Here is a 7176-nt window from a genome sequence, read left to right as displayed (position 1 = left end):
TTGGAGAGCAGGAGGGCTGCTTCCTTCTTCTCCACAGAACCTGAGGCTGGCAAGCTAGCTGCACAGCGACCATGGTGCACCTGTGCCTGAGACACTGCTCACACTAACCTGGAACTCCACGTGCATGTTTATATTTTTAACTGTGATAAACACACTCTAAGAATGGTGCTCCTTTGAACCAGAACCCTTGCAATGGAGTGAGAATCTGAGTTCAGTGGTGGGTCTGGATGTGTAAGAACAAGAGCTGCCTCCGAGGTGGAAAGCCATGTGTGCACAGCCAGCATGACTGGACCTTGTGAATTCTCAGAAAGGCAGAACACACTGAAGGCCTCACCTTCTAAGAGGTTCTGGTGAGACATAATTGAGTGTGTGTGGGAGAAACTGGAGATGGATGAGCTTGAAATTGTAGTTCTGTCACAGGTACTGTTTTTTTCAGAATCCTCAGCCATGAGCAAGACATACAATAGACTTAAAATTTACACACTTGATTCATATGTCCCCCTCGTGTGTGTGAGGAGAAGACATGCTGGCTGACAGGAGACTGTGGGTGAGGGATATTTGATGACTTTCCTCATGATTGGTGAGAACGACAGGGAAGTCAGCCAGCCACACAGAGCAGGCAAACTCTGAGCTCCTGATGACTTAGTCTCTCCCCCTGCTCATGGCCTTCAGGCTGGGCTCAACCCCAGGGAGTGGGGAGCATTTTCCTCCACTGCAGACAAGGCCACCACAGGACAGGGCCTTTGTCACCTCCAGGTTCTCAGCTCCATCATCTCTGGAAGGTCACTGTTTCAGAGTCTAGGGCAAGAATATCAGCCCTGGACACAGAGTCCTGACCCAAATCTCTCCAGGCCGTTCTAGTTGGTGAAAGTTTAAATCAGTCTTGACATTTCCATACTTGCTGAAATTACATGAATAATTAGAAAAATGACTCTGTAGTCACCTAACCAGAACATAGTATGATATTGATAGCATCTGTTTCCTTTACCCTACTTAGATGCATTGTGATGAATCACTGAGATTCTCAGGATTCCTACACTCAAGCATATATGATGAAGGTAAAAATGGCTCCTCTGGCTGTGAAACTGGGAAGGAGATTCAAAAGAAAGGCATCTGAGTAATCAAATTTCTGTGTTCAATCCAGATCTAAGATGTTTCTTCAGGACATTTTTCCTGGCTTGAGAAGAGATCAAGACTATTCTATCTCCCTCTCTTCCCCACCCTCTGTCTCTCTCTCTGTCTCTGTCTGCCTGCCTGTCTGTCTGTCTGTCTGTCTGTCTGTCTGTCTGTCTGTCTGTCTGTGTCTGTCTGTCTCTCTCTCTCTGCCTGTGTCTCTCTCTCTCTTGTAGAGATATAAACAGCAATAGAAATATCTGGGCAGACAAAATATTTCCCTAACCGGACAAGGATAAAGCCATGGGCATGTTTGGTTGGGAGCAGTGGTTTTGTTGAAGTAAGTATGGCCAGTATCAACAATTCACACTTCATGCTCATGGACTGTGAGAAGTAACACCAAATGATAAAAGTGGAAAAATATGAGTGGTCTCAAATTGGGAAAAGTACAGTCTATTTAAATAATGGGAATAGAAGATAGGAAATGTTTCCGTGGTGGAGCAATTATGAGATATTACTGAGAAATCAGAGTTAAATACATCTGCCAAAATGTGCTTCAACTTAAAGTCCCAGAGATCATTGTCTCCCTTAGCCAAGCATAATTTGAAAGTGGATTGGTAGCTCAAGTGATAAAGAATGCTAGACATGAGTACAGAACCTAAGGGACGGCACCTAGACCCTTAGTTCATCCAGTAGGGTGATTTTACGTACATACACATATACATACATACATATATACATATACCCCACCCACAGAGAAATGAAAGATTTAAATTTTAATGATATGCTGATGGCTAATACATGTCCACCTACCTACTCAGGAGTGTGAGGCATGAGAATGGGTGTTCAAAGATAGCCTGTAGAAGAAACAGAATGAGACTCTTATCTCAATTAGCCACGAAAAAGCCAGAAATCAGAGTGGCTCATGTGGCAGAGCATTTATCTTGAGAGAAAAACCTAATAGCACCCAGACCTCAGTTCAAGCCCCAAGGACAAACCTAAACTAAAATAAAGGAAAGGAAGAAAAAGGGGAAAGAAAGAATAAAAAAGGAAGGAAGGAAGGAATGAGAAAGAATAAGAGAGTGGAAGAGGTAAGGATGTAGAGAGAAAAACGAAAAGGAAGGGAAAGAGTGAGAAATAAAAAGGAAGGAAGAAAGAATATTAGCAGTTTTTAATTTGAGAACCACTTGGTTAGAAAAGCAGAAAGTGATTTTCTTCCAGTAAGAATTATTGGGTGAAGAAAAGATTTATGAAGAACCAAGAATGTGTTTTAATATATTTATGACATACCCTGTTACAGGAATTGCTTCTGTACACCAGACATTTGTAAAGCAGTCTTAAAGCATTTCTTCTCTTATCCAGTGGTCTCTGTTTTCTGTAGAGAAATGTATGTGTCTCTCCTCTGCTGTGGACACTTGTGGACACAAGGCCTGTGGTGACTCACTGAGGACAGCCAAGCCTGCAGCTGTGCCCAGCTCTGCCCAGCCCCCGCTAATTTGCATGTGCCCAGAGCTCAGCCCACTGCCCTGAGCACTTCTTCAGAGTCTGCCCACACCCTGGGCAGCAGTCAGTCCAGTCAGCACACAGCATGGACATGAGGACCCCTGCTCAGCTCCTGGGGCTCCTGCTGCTCTACCTCTCAGGTAAAGAAGGACAGTGCTGGGCATTGACTCAGCCTAGTAAATCCAGAGCTGTCTGGGACTTCATGGAAAACCTCTTGTAACATGGCTAGCAAGGAGGATAATTGTTTCTTTATGTTTTCACTGCCAGGTTCCAGATGTGCCATCCAGATGACCCAATCTCCATCTTCCCTGTCTGCATCTCCAGGAGACAGAGTCACCATCAATTGCAAGGCCAGTCAGGGCATTAGCAATTGGCTAGCCTGGTATCAGCAGACACCAGGGAAAGCTCCTAAGCAACTGATATACAAAACATCCAACTTGAACTCTGGGGTTCCATCCAGGTTCAGTGGCAGTGGATCTGGGTCAGATTACTCTCTCACCATCAGTAGCCTGCAGCCTGAAGATGCGGCCACTTATTACTGTCTGCAGTATGATAAGTATCCTCCCACAGTGATACAAGTCATAACATAAACCTCCCAGGGAAGCAGAAGTGAGAGTCTGGGCTGCCCCAGCTGCTCCTCCTGCAGCCTCCATCTGCTGACACAGCTTCTCAGAGGCAGCCAGACTCTGTAGGTCCCTTGAAGATTTTTGTACTAGCAGCGGGACAGAATTTTCTGCACTCTGGTTTTCTGTCTGTAGCAATAGAAACATGCCAATGCCTCTCCTGATTTAATAGAGTTCACAAGTCATGGCATGGGAGGAAGCTGTTTTAGCATTAATTGGGGTTCATTTGCAAAGATGAGACATGCTAGTTAATCCAAGCAGGTTGTTCTAAATATAAGATAGTAATCAATTAATTTTTTTAGTACTCGATATTTTTGTACAAATTTTTATCAGCAAATAAACATGCCAACTTAATGTCTCCTTTTTTTCTTGCTTTTTAGCATTTCGAGGAAGACATCCTGCATAATTTTGTATGTTAGGAAGTGATAGCAAACACTTCAGCATTGAATAAAATCTGATGGATAAAATGTGAACTATTTCATCACTTGATTATGATATTTCTCATAGAATTTTTTGCCAGTCCTGGGCTTGAGCTCAGGGCCTGAGTACTGTCCTTGGACTTTCTCAAGGCCAGAGATCTACCACTTGAGCACCACTCCTGGCTTTTTCTATGTATGTGGTACCAAGGAATCGAACCTGGGTCTTTGTGCATGCTATTCAAGCACTCTACCACTAGGCCAAACTCCTGTACTCGACTCTTAGATTTTTCCATACACTTTAAATCACTATTTTTCCCACTATTGCTGTCTTCCATAGACATGAATAGCCTTTGAATTATCATGAGTAGATGTTGACTTTTGGAAATATTTTTAACTACCATACTTGTAATTTCTCAGTGTTAATCTTATTAGAATGGTGAATTATATGGCTCAATATAGACCATTTAAAAAGTCATACAATTTTAAAATTGCTTTCCATTTGCACAATGTATTTAACTTGCTCAAAATGGAGTATGAAGAGAAGGAGGAGGAAGAGGTAAAGGAAGAGGAGGACGTACAGGAGGATGAAACTCTCTCTTTCCTCAGATAAATGTTGACAACATGAAGAGAACAGAAAGTGGAGGGAGAAATCTAGGTATGTGTGACCCAAGGTCAGAGGAAGTTTTTGTCAGCCAAACTAAAATAAGATTGGAAGGCATGTAGACCGTGAAAATACAGGACTGTAATGAGCCATGTCCATAGATGAACCGGCTTGAAACACACAAACATGTTGTGCATCTGGTCAATGTGATGGTACCAGGGTACCAGCTCCCTAGGCTGTCATTCTACCACTTGAGCTGTGCTCTCAGCCCAGTAAAATTATTCTACTAGTATTGAATTGCACACACACACACACACACACACACACACAAACACACACACGCACACACATGCACAATGCTGTGGTCAATATAATAATGCTTTTTATTAATTTTGCTGAAGACTTAGGAATGGGGGGATGAAGAAAAGAGAGGCAGGGAAAGGGAGTGGGATAGGGAAAGAAGAAAGAAAGAAAAGAAGGAAAGAAAGAGAAAGAAAGGAAAAAAGGAAGGAAGGAAGGAAGAAAGGAAGACAAGAAAGAAAGAAAAGGAAATGAAGGAAGCAAGGAAGGAAACAAGGAAGGAAGGAAAAGAGGAAGGAGCAAGGGAAGGGAAAAAGAAAGAAAAAGGAAAATTGCTACCAGCAAGTGAGTGGCTCTTGTATGACCGATGGATGTCACAAATCCTGTATCACCATGCTCTGTCTGACTGGATCCTGAAGAAAATGTGGAGCAGAACATGCTGGTACAATCTGTGGTCCAGAATTCTGCAAGAACAGAGGTGTTTTTGTAGGGCTGTGAACAAATGATATGATTTATCCTAGCTTCCAACATGAATGTACAACCAAATGTGTGTGGGTGGACTGAAACGTTTCTGTGCTTTTTCCATGTCTCCTAATACCTCTGTCTCCACAGTTACAATGGAAAGTGTTTAATTTTCCATGGAATAAATAGAAACATACATTTTTTAGATTTGAAACCTAAAATCATTTAAATATGGAACATCATATGCCCATTTATTTGCAGTCTCCCATCCCCCTCTTGCATGTAAAAAATGGACTGGAACCTCCAAAATTATGAGCCAAATTGGACCTTTTCTCTTTACCTTTACAACTCATCTATAGTCTTGCTAACAGAAAGATAAGAACAGTGAAATAATCAGTATCATTGTTATCCTGTTTTTCCTGTTTCTTTTTATTTATTGGGTTATCTTTAAGTAATTGTATAAGGAAGTTTCAATTTAATATGTCAGTTTAATAATGGGTTTTGATCAATGTCACCTGTTTCATAATTCTTCACCATCTCTCTCTACTCATCCCCTCAATTTACCTTGTCCCCTTTTGATTCTTATTTACTAATAGTTCTCACAAATTTCTTTTATATTTGCATTGGTTAGAGCTGGTTTCTCTAATTTATGACAAGATCCCTTACTCATAAATTATCCATATTCAAGGCAACACAACTTAGTGATGAGAATACGTAGAATCCACCAGCATGAATCCCATGAAAAGGGGACAGGAGTCTTCTCAGAGATTCATCTCATAGCAGTCAACCCCAGTCCAGCTACAAATGTATGGACAATTCTTCATGACGACTCTCCAGCAACTTCCAGGGTTGTGTTCCACTTGGTCCTTTGCATTCTGCATTGAAAAGAAAATGTAACAGTTCAAGAGTTAAGCAATGTAGTCTATAACTGAAACCCTCATGACATCCAGAAAATTCCATAATAAAATGAGTTCTATATTCTGAAAACCTTCAGCACAGGGACACTGGCTGCTTATTGAATAATTTGGTGATCCTGAAATGGGTGATCTTGAAATGGGGAAAATACCTTTGGGTTTTTTTTTCCAGTAAGATTACGGAATCAGATATGGGTGCCGTTATCCTTTTAATAGCCACTGAGGAAATTCTGAGGGTGCCACTTCCTGACAAGGTGTTCTATCTGGTAATAAGCAGAGGCCTTCTCACTTGCTTCAAGATGACAGTGAGACACAAGACGGTCAGTAGAAGTGGGCACAAACACATTGGAAACAAAACCCAAGATACTCGAATTGCCTGATAATCTAGTTAAAATAGGCTAGAACTGCGTATGTTTGTATGAACTCTATTCTGGCAGCATGCTTTCTGGCCAGTTCTGACAAAGCAGTGGCTTCTGGAAACATAGTAGAGGATTTTACTTGGACATCTGTGTCACAATTTGGCAACTCCCGAGTAAGAACTTCATAGTGCCTTGGCTCCAGGGAGTGGAGACTGAAAGCTCAGACAGTGCTGTCCCCATGGTGATGAGCTAGGACGGGACATTCAAGTCCAGGAATGGAAGTGACATTTCAGATGGCCAAATGTCTGTCCAAGTTTTATCCACATCTAAGAACCTTCTCAATGTTGTTCTGCCTACCCTAGCTTGACAAGAGATCCAGACTCTTTCCTAAAGATGGCCACAGCAAAGCAGGTGTCTGGATCAGGCTTATGTCCTACCTCATTACTCCAGAGAAGAAAAGAAATAATAGCAGCAATAACAAACACTAGAAGCATTTATGATGAATGGAGAGGATATGCAGGGAGTATTGAGATGTGTGCTGAAATGAACAGGTATAGCACGACTATAGCATCAGACTTTTATAATAAGTCGAATCTTAACAAATGGCAGAAAATCTGCAGATGACAGAAGATTCCAAATCCAGAAAACTGTGTGGGGCCAGGGATTTGGCCTAGCGGTAGAGTCCTTGCCCAGCGTGCACGAAGATAAGGGTTTGATTCCTGGGCACCACATAAATGGAGAAAGCTGCGAGTGGATCTGTGGCTCAAGTGGGAGAGAGCTAGCCTTGAGAAAGCCTAAGGACAGAGCTCACACCCTGAGTTCAAGCCCCAGGACTGGCAAAGAAATAAAAATCTGTGTAGCGCATTTAATATAGGAAATGAA

The 7176-nt window shown here is 42.1% G+C and overlaps 1 long non-coding RNA gene across 1 annotated transcript; it reads left to right on the top strand.

The window, feature by feature from the left end:
* On the top strand, window positions 1-2699 carry LOC150060413 (uncharacterized). Its single transcript, XR_016536126.1, has 3 exons — window positions 1-350; window positions 998-1058; window positions 2495-2699. It is a non-coding gene; the product is annotated as an uncharacterized LOC150060413 (long non-coding RNA).
* Window positions 2700-7176: the final 4477 nt, after the last annotated feature.

This window comes from Megascapheus bottae, chromosome 7 (genome assembly GCF_031878675.1).
Source record: "Megascapheus bottae isolate mThoBot1 chromosome 7, mThoBot2.hap1, whole genome shotgun sequence".
NCBI classification, from domain to species: domain Eukaryota; kingdom Metazoa; phylum Chordata; class Mammalia; order Rodentia; family Geomyidae; genus Megascapheus; species Megascapheus bottae.
Note: the sequence above shows the minus strand (reverse complement) of the source record. Positions and strands in the feature narration are given on the sequence as shown.